At 33.8% G+C, this 13,834-nt stretch overlaps 2 protein-coding genes across 5 annotated transcripts in view; one reads left to right on the forward strand and one right to left on the reverse strand.

Annotated features, from left to right (window-relative positions):
- Positions 1-13,834, reverse strand: part of NT5DC1 (5'-nucleotidase domain containing 1) — a 152,807-nt gene that overhangs the window by 98,308 nt on the left and 40,665 nt on the right. The gene's annotated exons all lie outside the window — the stretch shown is intronic.
- The window catches only part of COL10A1 (collagen type X alpha 1 chain), a 104,637-nt gene that overhangs the window by 66,875 nt on the left and 23,928 nt on the right, over positions 1-13,834 (forward strand). The window lies entirely within an intron of this gene.

The following is a 13,834-nucleotide window of genomic DNA, read 5'->3' on the forward strand; positions in this document are numbered from 1 at the left end:
AGCCTCCTTTTCCCTTACTTTGCCCACGTCTTCTTTAAGACACATTCCTTTTTACTTTGCACTAACACAGCATGGTAATTCCTTATGAGGCAGACTACAATAAGCTAAGTGAAAGAAAAGATAATGGAACACATTTTTTTTCAACCCCAAAGTGCCTATATAGTATTAAACCAACAAACTAACTAATGAAACACAATTAATTGAATGAGATCTACAACCTAAAAAAATGTTTTTTAAACTCTAAAAACAAAGCTCATTAGTTTTGCCAGAAAATTAGAGAAATGGGTGCGAGGAGAAAAAGACTACAGAAAGTGAAGAGCAAATACAAGAAAACAGGTGACAAATGGCAAATATTTTACATATTCCTCCCCAAAATAAAAGATGATGGAGAACAGGAGACTGGGGATATGCTTTCAAAAAAAATACACATTACTGACCTTTACATAACTTCAAAATTTTTAAGTGATGGCATGATTAGGAAAGTATATTTGTCACTAACATATTTTATTACAGGAGATAAAAGCTACTCTTGAACTTGATTCAAGTCAATATAATTTTTTTCTAGCCCATTCCCAACCCTAAATGCCTTTAGGTAACTGTATACATTTGTCTCTTGTATATTCTCCCATTGTTTCTTTGTATAAACACTTACCTATCCCCCTCCACTTTCATTTATATAAAAGATAGCATAAAATGTATAAGCTCTGTATCTCTTCTTTAAAAAACATACACCCTGGGAATGTTTCCATTTCAGTACACACAGAACTTCCTCCCTCTTTTTTTTTTTTTAAGGAAAAGTACATTATTTCTTTGTGTAGAGGCAGCGTTGTTTATTCACCCAGTGCCCTTTATATGGATACCAGCCTTGGTTCTAATCTTTTGCTTTTACAACCTATGTTGTAATGGAGTAACCTCACTCATATGTCATTTCATTGACGTGCAGAATACTGATAGGCAAATACACATGTGATTTTAGATCGATTCAAAGTCATTTTAAATTGTTTAGATTGTTTGCTTTAGTCAAACTTCTTAAACTGGATTCAGTACGTATTACATGATATTCTTAAAATATGATTTTAGGCCATGTTAATTCACAATGGTCCTCTAAGGCACCCAGAAAGTGACCACTGAATTCCAAACGAGATGCTTGTGTTGGTGAGTGACAAAAACCAAAAAATAAAAACCACTACTATAAAGTGCTAAATGAATTGGTCATTAATAATAAGAAAGATTATTATTTTTCTCAGAATATCCCAGACATCTGGAGCAGTTTGGAGACATTAGGAAACTATATAACATGTAACCATCACGACAGTTGTCTAACAATGCTTATAAGCACTAAACCCATGCAAACTATTTGTAACCTTAACTAATCCGAATGTAGAAATATTTCAATGCCACATCATACTCAGCCACATATTTTGCCATTGAGTGTAATGGCAAAAACCACAATTACTTTTGCACCAGCCTAATATAAAGTCTGTATACTCCCTGTCAAACTAAAGTTCTATTCTGTTATAACAGCCTCACTTCAAATCAGCAAAGGGAGTACAAGTAAAACGGAAAGAATGATGTGGTTGTATATGGTTATTTATGGCTTTTTTGTTTTTAAATCCTAAATGATTTTTTAATTTTTATCTTATGAAGAAAAATGATATTAAAACAATTCATTTTTTTTACTCACCTACAAGGAATCATAGGCAAGTCAAAGAATGTAACAAGATGCCTCTGCTAAGAGTTATTAATCCTGAGGCATAAACAAATCAAACGGTGCTTTGTTTTTAGTTTGATGAGTGAAATAAAATAGAATGAATGAGAAACTATTTAATTCCATCATCAAAACCATCCCAGTATTTCTCAGGGAGAACCTCTCCCTTTCATAATTAAATTAACCTGTAAAAGTTTACCAAATAAACACCATGAACAGTGTACTTTCAAACTGTTTTAAACACCACCTCACTGTTCTAGCATTTTTTAAAAAAGCAAATACAAAGTTTCGTGTATTTTTTTTTCATCAGCATTTGTTGGAAGACTTAAAATAAGGTCAACGCAAAAATTCCAGAGCAGGAACATTATCACCTGTAGCAAGGAGTATAATGTGTTTGGGTGAATCTGTTGTCAGAGGCCAGGTAAGAAACAAGTCATAACCACGTCTCCTTCTGAGGGGAAACTGGGTGACCACAGACAGTGTTAGGATATAGGAACAGAAAGAAATCCAGGCCTCAGTGACAGCATCTTTTAATCTAGACAAAACATTACTCCAGATATGTTGCTGTTTTGTTAAAATATTGAACATATTTACCAACTATTTTTAAACTTCACACATTTTAATTAAGTGTTAACACTACAACTAAATAGCCAAAAGTAAAATCAATAGACTCTTACTGCTATTCTGAGGGGGAAAAAGTACACTGCAAATCAATGCTGATTCGAGAGCCATGTTTTAACATCTCTTTGGTCAATCACTTCAATTAGCCCATCATCAGACTCTGTCTCAAAAAATATATATATATATTCCCTTTAGGCATGTATTATACATTCTATTTTCAAAGATGAACCATGCATTTTCCAAATGCAATACATACAGCTTTATACTGCAATGGTACTTGAAAAAATCTTTCGGCATGTAGTAAGACTTACTTTTCCTTTTGATGCTTATTTTGCCAAATTGCATTTCTGCACATATATCTTCAATAAAATCCACAGAGAAGGTAAGGAAACAATACTTCAAGGTCAAAACTTTAGTTTATCAAAACTTAGTCCCACAGGACTATTCATATCATTGTATAAAACATAAAAATGAATATGACTAAACTAGTAAGAAAGTTATTACACTGAATCATATGAAACTGCCAATATTTGACTGTTTCTGACAACAATGGCAATTTCATATGTAACTTTTATATTTCCAAAGCCTAACTAGGTACCTAATAGAGGTAACTATATTCCTGAAGCCTAACTAAATACCTAATAGAGGTACTTATGACCAATCCTTGATTCATGGAGACTTAAAAATTAGAATAAAATGTTTACAACTAAAAATTTAAATGAATAAATGGCATATTATCTTCTATTATTTTGAACTCTAGTGGAATAGAGATTCTATAAAACACTACGCTTAAAGATAACTGAATGTATTATCTGACAACAGATATTACATCTAAAATAGAGCTAAATTCACCCTCAAGATGTTTGTGAAACCTTTAGAGCTGATGTTTATGGATAGTCTGTGTAAGAACATGATGTGAAAATACTATGATCTTTTATGTGTCTTATATATCTTATAAATACAGCTAAAATCAGACAAGGTTATAGGTTTTATGATTAAAAAAATTCTTAATACTAATTAACCCTACTCAAAAATTATGTTGTATATTTGTAGTATGTGTGAATATGTATGTATATACATATATTTGTGTATATATTTTTATACTAATATATCAGGGATTTTATTAAATGTTATACATTAGCCTACCTCAAGTGATTAAGATTTTACCTCTTTTCCAAAAACAATGTAGTTCAGCCATCTAGTGGTAAAGTATAAAGGAATCATTCCTCTGTATTTTATTATACTGTAAAAATAAGACAGGCAGTATGGAGAAGGATTATAGATTATTTAAATTTACTTTTCCTCTTCTCTGGTGACATCATAGAGCACAATCAAGAACTCAGAGGCAATATGACTATAGAAAATACATCACTGGATTTAATAATTTGGAGTTTCTGGTTGACTTTAGCAAGAAGAATGAATGGTGCCAAGAACTGTATTAGAGTTATAAAAGGAAACAGAAAAGTATGGAACATTCTAACCAAGAAGTATGGCTGTAAAAAGATGGAGGAAAAGAGGAGAAGAGAAGAAACAGTAGGGCTGAAGAAGGGTTCTCTTTTTGTTTTATAGCATTCAAAGTCTTCATTATGTTAAGGGGTTAAATAAAGACCTGGTAAAGAAAGGACAGAGGATAAAATTCCCATGTGAGATAGAGAGGAATAAATCAGTACACAGGAGTCAGACTGCCTTGGAGACAGCATGCTGCCTCATTCTCTGGCACGGTGGGGGAGATAATCACCATAATAGAAGAGTTTAAAGCTAGAGGACACAGGAGTTCAAAAGTTGCTTTCTAATTTTATTTTTTTTTCTTATTTTTGAAACAAGAGACAAGGAAATCTACCTCATGGTGAAAAGCAGAGGCCAGGAAGAAAGGAATGGGAGTTAAATGGTACGATAAATTGAAGAATCAACTGTTGTGTGCACCTTTAAGGTGTTAAAACTTTAATCACTATTAAATGAAAAAAATTAAATAGATAGCTTCTGTATTTTCCAATCCTATATTCTCATTTAAATTCCAAATCTTCAAACTAGTTTAAGAAGTCAACTACACTGAAAGTATAATGAAAATGAAGGCACTGCATTCTGTTAAAATAGATTGTGACATACAAACCTCACTCCGCCTCCTCCAAAATTTCCATTTCACCTTCTCCTTTGTAAGGAAGAGTGTAGCAGATTCAACCAGGTTACGATAATCCTGCATCTTAGTCAACAGAATTAGCTAAGTAAAATAAGTGTTTTCAATAAAGTTGTCATCAATACTCCCCAAATAACATGTTCTTATAAAACTTCAGAAGCCAAAATAAATGCATCAGTGTTCCAGAACAAAAGAATATTTGATGAGACAAAACTATCATTTAATATCTCAATAAACCAAGAAAAGAGTATAGTGAAATATTTTGTTATTGCTGCTTTTTTTAAAAAAAAAGTTTATTTGCTGTGGTAGACTAAGCTGATATTTATTATAGACAAGCTAAAATGAACATATTTAATTCCCATTATAAGTGGGAAAGAGAAATATAAAATAATAGTTTCTAACATATTATCTATAAATGTAACCCTAAATCCAATATCACATTTGTCATTATTTGCATGTACTACATTCTCTAGATAATACTGTGAATTTTAAAAGCATACCAATAGACCACATATATACATTACTTACTAGTCTTATATTCACAAATTTAAACAAGGAGCAGCATGTAAGCGCTCAATGTATTTCAAGTAAATAAATAAATGGATAGATAAAATTTTACTCTATAAATGCCTTTTAACTATACAATCACTTAGATGGTAGAAACCAAAAACACTATGAGTTGAAAACATAAAGAATCTTTCTTCCTGTGCAATTTTGAGAAAAAAATTAGTCAAGAAAAATATATATAGTAAAAATGCACTTGCATGTATGAATGTTATCAAAGATGGTTGATATGCTCATCAGAGGCCCACATATTCTGATCTCAGAGTCCTTAAAATGAGGGGGTTTGGAAGATGGGATTTTATAAGTGATGGTGCAGGCAGTGAAGTTGGCAGGAACATGGGCTGGATAGTGGCCCGGAAGCAAAAAGAGGGCTGAGCAGGTGATACAAATTGCAATTAGGAGCTGCAAATTCTAATCCGTGAGCAAATTCACAAAAATATAAAAACTCAGAGATGTCAAGATTTCTATTGATGACATAACATTTTAAATGCCACAAAGAGTTGTTAATGTTATCTTATTCACTCACCTATCAAAAAATCATAAAATATACAGTCTGCCATGCTTTACTTATAAAATCTGAATGTCAATCATAGTACCTAAAATCAACCTATGTAATGGTTAAATATGAACACCATATTTATTACACAAAATTTGATGTGACATTCTCAAATCCACATTTGATATTCACTAGATATATAAGACTCCAAGGTTCTCCAGCTTCCTTACCTTCAGATATTTTATTAGATTACAACCTTATATGACAGATAGCAATAATAGCAAACAATATCAAATAAAAACTAGCTTACAAAAATACTGCTAGACTAATGTTCCAATCTCTAAAAGTTAGGTAACGTACCTGAAACTCACTCTTGCCCAGGGACTTCTATTTCCACTGCCCATTCTAATCTAAAACACCATTTTCAAGGCCAGGTGCAGTGGCTCACACCTGTAATCCCAGCACTTTGGGAGGCCGAGGCAGGTGGATCACATGAGGTCACACGTTCGAGACCAGCCTGGCCAACATGGTGAAACCCTATCTCTATTAAAATACAAAAATCAGTTGGGCGTGGTGGTGGGCACCTGTAGTCCCAGCTACTTGGGAGGTTGAGGCAGGGGAACTGCTTGAACCCACGAGGTGGAGGCTGCAGTGAGCCAAGACAGTGCCACTGCATTCCTTCCTGGGTGACAGAGTGAGACTTCATCTCAAAAAATAATAATAAAAAATTAAAAATTAAAAAAAACATTTTCTTAACCGATCTCTCAGTGGCCATGGGCTCCCTCAGTATGCTCTCCATATTAGAGCCATAGTAAAAACACACATCTAATTAGGTCACTTGTAAAAATCCTTCTAGACCTGGCCTCTCATTGCCCTTGTCAAAGATTTGACGTTTTATCCGGGCCTACAAAACAACATGATCTAGCTCCTATTCTCTAAGCTTCAACACTTACGGCCCACAAGCCTTCTCTCAGCTTCTCAACAGTATTTGCGGGGCAGATGTCAAAGGGAAACATCATAGGCAATAAAGGTACACGAATGTAGCAACACTTTCAACCTTACCTACCTGTGAGTGGGGGAACACTACGCTTTAGATAAAAAGCCGTAAGTCCTAATGCTGGTTCTTTGTGCAAATCAAATTCCTTATCTTAATGTCCTCACCTTTAAAGAAAGGAGACTCGCTAAAAAGATTCCTATTTGAATCTTCAAGCTGTCTGATTTCATAACTCTTTCACTACTTATTTTACATGGAGATTCCAGATTCAAAAGTTCTACCCTAATCTCTAAACTGATTTGGTGCATCAACACTAACTTCAAATATTGCCTTTTTAATTCAGGGTCTCCACCAGGCATTTGGGCTCTTTTGGAAAAACAGTTTCTCCAATAAAGTCTAGATACCCTTTCGACAGTTATCCTTTGGTTCACCTTTGTTAAAAGCGTTATGTACTTCACTATTCAAACACCATTCTGTTTTGAAAGCTCTGTCTCAGACTCAAGTTATTTATCCTACTAAAGTAGCCTTTGAATAGGTTAGTGTTCTCTTAGTACTGGCAGGGAAATAATTTAGAAGATCATAATCCTAAAAATGCAGAGTCAGTCTGGTAAAGACACACTGTCTATTTGATTTCCTGTCATATGTATTGGAAGAATAAGTTAGTATATAGAAATGGCTTATAATACTCTGAAATTTTGCAGCGATGAAAACATATACTTAAGCTATTAATTATTTTAAAAATTCCTGATTTAAAATTTTAGAAGTCACCAAGTAACTTAAATTGTGTCAAACAGCTAATAATATCACCCACACCTTCAAATTCTGAACCAAATGTATAATTACTCCAAAATGTCCTGCCAGGCAAAATATATTTTGAGAACTTTGTTGACTTACTGTCCACTTGAATTTATCCATGGATTATGCACCTGTCTTATAGTAAAGAAAGAAAATGTAAAAAACACATGGAATGGGCTAAGAATCCAAACATCTAGGAAAGTCTAAAAAGAATGGTCAATTTTCATCACTTAAATGTTTAGTATATTTCTAGAGACTGAAAACACAAGACTGACTTTTCAGAATAAGCTCTAACTTACAAATTGATATCATGTAATACATATATTTTAAAAACATTTCTTTGGCTAGATCCTTATTTTCCCTGTTACATTTTACTTTTGACTTACAGAAATGACTACCTGTAACCCACTCAAAATATGGGTTTAAAAAGTCAGTACACTCACATATTATCTGAATAACAAACAGTATTTTGTTTGATTACTTATCTCCTATGGAGAAAAACAAAAATTTTCTCAAAAAACCATTTTAGTTATTAGTGACTTTGTTATACAAAGCATCCAACTTTTAGTCATTTCTTAACCAAAAAAAAAGGATGCTCTAAAAAAATAAACTGTTATCATAGTAATACCTCTATTAATTAACACATCCACACGAATACAATGAAAATCAATATTCACAATGATGATCCTAATGCACTGCAAGACTGAGTAGTACCAGCAAAGGAATATAAATTAACTATAATTTTAGGATCACAGTTGTCTATCACTGTATTCAAATGCTCCAAAAAGTAGACAATCTTTGGATGGCATGTATGGCAAACTGCAATGAAAACAAATGCTACAATATTTTCTATTTTGCTTTTTATCTTTTTGTAAGGATTTTTAAAAATATGATGTGTTTTGGAATAGATTATGCTTGGTGCAACATTCAAAATGTAAAGGCTGGCATACAATGAAAACTAAGTCTCCCTCCCACCCCTGTCCCCAATTTACTCAATGAGATGCAAGCACTCTTATTAGTTTGTCTATCCTTATACAAGGAATATGAGATATTCTGTGCTACATATGTATCAATTATGTATTTTACACAAATACATTCTGGATGTCTTTCATAGTCCATAACAAGGTGCCTACATCTTTTTTTTTTTTTTTTTTGAGATGGAGTCTTGCTCTGTCGCCAGGCTGGAGTGCAGTGGCACGATCTCAGCTCCCTACAACCTCCACCTCCCAGGTTCAAGTGATTCCCCTGCTTGCCTCCACTTTTTTAATGACTGCTAATGTAACTAGTTCTTATGAATGAATATTTGAGCAGTTCCTTCTTCTGCTATTACAAATAATGGTATAATCAATAACCCTGTATATACATCATTTGCACATATGCAACTGTATCTGTAATACAAATTCTTAGAGATATAATTCTTGGGTGACTGTGCATTTAACATTTTTAAAGTTTATATTAAAATATTGTAACAGTTTCTATTTGCAATCTCTCATTACAAATAAAGCTACATCTTTGCATAGGTTTAAGGTCATTTATAATTCTTTATCCATTATTCAACTGGGTTATTGTTTTGCTTTAAATACTTTTTAAAATAAACTTTTTATAACTTTTTATATATTAAGACTAGTAGCTCCATTACATGAGCTGGAAATGTTTCTCCCAGTTTGTCATTTATCTTTTTTTTTTTTTTTCTTTTTTGAGATGGAGTCTCGCTCTGTTACCCAGGCTGGAGTGCAGTGGCAGGGTCTCAGTTCATTGCAACCTCTGCCTCCCGGATTCAAGCAATTTCCCTGCCTCAGACTCCCAAGTAGCTGGGATTACAGGCACATGCCACCACACCCAGTTAATTTTTGTATTTTTAGTAGAGTTCAGATTTTACCATGTTGGCCAGGCTGATCTCAAACTCCTGACCTCAAGGTGATCTGCCCACCGTGGCCTCCCAAAGTGCTAGGATTACAGGTGTGAGCCACCTTGTCTGGTCCCAGTTTGTCATTTATCTTTAACTTTACTTGTATTTTTCTTTATATGTAGTTTTTTTTTTTTTTAAATGCTGTCAGATTCATACATCTTTTCTTTTATAGTTCTGGGTTTCAGGTCGTACTTCAAAGGCTTTCTGACTACATGATTAAAAAAAATATATAAAAAATATCCCCCTACATTTTCTACTAGTAGCTTTATAATTTATTTTTTAATCCATAGACCTTTGATCTCTGTAGAATTTATTTAGGTATTAGGTGTGAGGTAGGGCATAACTGTGTTTTTTTAGATGGCTATTCATAGGCCAAACACTACTTATTGAACAATCTGTCTTCCATTGATCTGAAATGCTATCTTTTTCATACATTAAATTTCCCAGTCTTTTTGGGTCTATTTCTGAACTTTCTATTCAGTTTGAATACCATGAACTTAAACAATGTAGATCAAAAAGACTTATAGCATACTTAAGTTTAAGAAACATAAGTTATATCATAACTATAGGAAACTATAAGATACAGATAACGTATTTCCTCCAGATTTATTCCTATTTAATTCATTTAACAATAATTTATTTAACCTTCTCTTCCCCTGGCACATACTTTCTTTTTTTAAGGAGAAAGTTTCAAGTGGCCAGCTAAGAATTTCTCTGGCTTTAATCGAAAGGGATTTCTTTCACCCATTTTGAGTAAAGCGACTCCAGTTATTTACTTATTGTCATGGAGCTTCTGAGAAATTCGTTCTTACCCCTTTTATCTGAAGTTGGGAGGTCAAAGTATGATAAAATCTATTTAGCAAGCTGTCTAAAAATCACAGGTTGACGCCACCTACTCAAAAAGTACATAGCCACCATTGTTCTGCAGCCTAGATAACTTTTTATTTGCTTGATTCCCTTTTAACCACATACTGGACTTAAATCTCAGGTTATCTATATTCCTTTATCAAATCCCCAGGGACTCTCCCTGCCTTCAACTGCCCACCACACCCAGCACACAAAGCATGAAAGTCTTTTTTTCATCAGTATTAATTGTAACCATAATCAACAAGTCAGGCTGTGGGACATATGGCTGGTAACTGTGCACATGCTAACTGTGATAGGAAAACGAGGAGGACATCCTTTTACTTCTGTGGTGCTCTCCAGAAGTAAGTAAGGGAAGATTTCTGCCTGGCACAGTGCTCTGTACAAACATTAGACTGCATACCAAATTGAAATAGTTACCAACGACAAAACGAGTGTTTGCTGCTCTCAAATACCATCACATAAATGTTAAAAGAAGTTCAGAAAGTATCAAAAATTTGGTTTCATTAGTTTACAATTTTGAGCTAAATTACTGTTAAAATGGTAAGTAAAAACTAAAAATAAAATGAATTGGTAAGCATCTGGAAATGAACAATTCAAAAAATGAAACAAACTATTTTTTACTTTATGGGACAGAAGATACAAATTTGATTTTCAGATCACTGGGGATACTTTAAAGAAAACTCTAAAATGTTAAGAGGAGATTATGTAACTTTGGTAAATAAACAAATATTAGGTAAGAGATGAAAAGAAAACAATCTCAAGAATAATCAATAAGATGACAATAGTAGGACAGGACTTCTAATGAAATAACACAGGACCCATTTTAACCTCTTAAATAAGTATGAAACTTGTAGATGTACCCTGAAGTAAGGATGTGGCCAATCTTCTTAATAAGAGATAATAAAGAACAGAAAATTTTTGCATTTTGAAAATCAGCATTTCTTCTTACCACCAACTTAATGTTGGTTTTTTTCAGCATTTCACAGTGTAGACTTACTGAACTCAGATCTTATGATCTGACAAAATTTATGATAAGGGAAACACTTTGTTGCCCATTCTTTTTATCATATCTCACCTTTCTAAACAAATTCTTTTGGGGACATTTAACAGTACGCAGTTATCAATTGTCCTCTGTTGAGGACAACTGTCCAACTTCTCACTGCAGAGTGAGAAGGAGAGTTTAAAGAAGCTTTCAATCTATTATAATGCTTCAAGACAGAAACTAGAAGTTCTTATGTCCTGTAACTTTGCTCATATATTATATTTAAGAGGCATTCCATTTATCATGCATCAATCTGATGTACGAATCAAATCTATAACTGGCACATAATACAATCTCTAATTGAGCCCTTTTCCCTCAGATCACTTCTTCACTGCTGGCAACCAGCACATTTCAGAACAAATCTAGTAACTTTCAATGCCATCAACCTAAGATCCCTTGTTTGAAAATGTCTGTTTTTGAACTATGTGCCAAACAGAACTCTCATTCTCCTATCATGCATATTTGTGGCTGGGATGTGGTGAACTAACTCAAAGTTGTCACGGACAAATATCATTGGCTCACCACTCCTGGTTTACTTCCTGCTATCACACCCAGTCCCCTTAGGGAGTTTGTTACTGGTGTGAAGTCTAACAAACAGTTGTCCCAAAGTCTGGTGTGGATTACAAACAAACTCTAAGAGTCCGTTTACTAACTCATTAAAACTCAAAGTTAATTTAAATACACCTAAATATTTGAATTCTAAACTTAGAGTTATATATTTAAAGTAATATAGAAAACCAGGAGAAACAAATTTAATAGAGTTAGCAACTCAGTATATATGAATGAAAGTTGGTGTTCTCCTTTTACACTTTTTATTTATTTTTTTTTTTTGAGACTGAGTCTTGCTCTGCTGTCAGGCTGGAGTACAGTGGCACAATCTCAGCTCACTGCAACCTCTGCCTCCCGGGTTCAAGAGATTCCCCTGCTTTAGTCTCCCAAGTTGCTGGGACTACAGGCATGCACCATCACGTCCAGCTAATTTTTTGTATTTTAGTAGAGACGAGGTTTCACCATGTTGGCCAGGATGTTCTTGATCTCCTGACCTCGTGATCTGTCCGCCTTGGCCTCCCAAAGTGCTGGGATACAGGTGTGAGCCATCGCGCCTGGCCTCCTTTTACACTTTAATATTGTAAGAAGAATATGTTTGTTTTCATACTATCTGTTATAAAAAGAATTCCAATTATATAAATTCCCAGGATATCCAAATATCTGACTGCAGAATACCCGACACCACCAATACATGAACTCTGAATATCCTCATTACAAAAATATAAATGATTGTATTTATTTGGTAATGAGTGTGAAAAATGGTAAAGCTCCTAATCTTTGTAAGTTTTTTCTCAAGTCATAAAAAGGTTTAAGGCATTCTACTCACACCTGTTCTTTATTACAAAGCATTACAAATATTTTGCTAATTGATATAGATTAAAATCTAACAGAGAAAACACAACACAACCAAACACTACTACAAATTTGACAATGTTGCAATAAATGACGGTCCTAATTTTTCCTGATTTGATTATAATAAAATGAATTACTATAGCTCATTTTGTTGACTGAATAACTTACTTCCTAGGCTTATCCATAAAACAATCACGTATTTTTAAAATTATACATCAAACAACCAAAATGCAAAAAAAAAAAAAAAAAAAGTAATGCAACAAAATATTAAATTAACAGCAATAAAAAATGGCACACTCTCATTTCTTAACTATAGCTAACAAGGACAGTGTGACTTGGAAGTTTTCATAGAATTAAAAAAAAATTTTAAGTAATAGAACTAATTCAACCTGAACAAAAACAATTAAAGAGGTGGGAAAGGCTGGGCCCGGTGGCTCAAGCCTGTAATCCCAGCAGTTTGGGAGGCCCAGGTGGGCGGATCACAAGGTCAAGAAATCAAGACCATCCTGGTCAACATGGTGAAACCCTGTCTCTACTAAAAATACAAAAAAAAAATTAGCTGGGTGTGGTGGCGCGTGCCTATAATCCCAGCTACTTGAGAGGTTGAGGCAGAATCACTTGAAGCTGGGAGTCGGAGGTTGCAGTGAGCTGAAATCGCACCACTGCATTCCAGTCTTGCGACAGAGCAAGACTCCATCTCAAAAACAAAAACAAAAGAGGTGGGAAAGTGTAGTACTATCTCTTTTAATATGATCTATGCTTCTTAAAATTCCTTTATTTTAATATTATTTCTAAATATTATTCAGAATAATAAAATCCTATCTCCAGGAATTTCCTAGTAACAGCAAAAGGACAGAATCATAGTCTTCTTCCATATAAGACACAAACCATAATGTCTATAATTTTATCCATCAAATTTTCCCACCATGAAACACAGAGAATAGTTAATCCAGATCTTTGGATTTTATTTTGGAATTTGCTTGATTTCCATGTATTCAGACAGACATATATGTGAAGAAACTGGGACAGATGTAAAGAAGGCATTAGAACACGAAAATAACTTTTAGAACTGATAAATACAGAACCTTACATCTTCAGTCTGAACCAGACAGTTCATAAGAAACAAAAAGAAACAAGAAAAGCAGTGCCAAATTCTACTTTTCAAGGTTGGAAGAACACTATTAATGTATTTCACTGCTTCCTGTTTATCTCAGCCACTGCCATCGACCCCTTTAAGCTATCATTCTATCAAGATGCCCAGCTCGCTGAAGACATTCCTGACTCTAAGGAAAAAACACAGTTT

Source organism: Papio anubis, chromosome 6, assembly GCF_008728515.1.
Source record: "Papio anubis isolate 15944 chromosome 6, Panubis1.0, whole genome shotgun sequence".
In the NCBI taxonomy this organism is placed as follows: domain Eukaryota; kingdom Metazoa; phylum Chordata; class Mammalia; order Primates; family Cercopithecidae; genus Papio; species Papio anubis.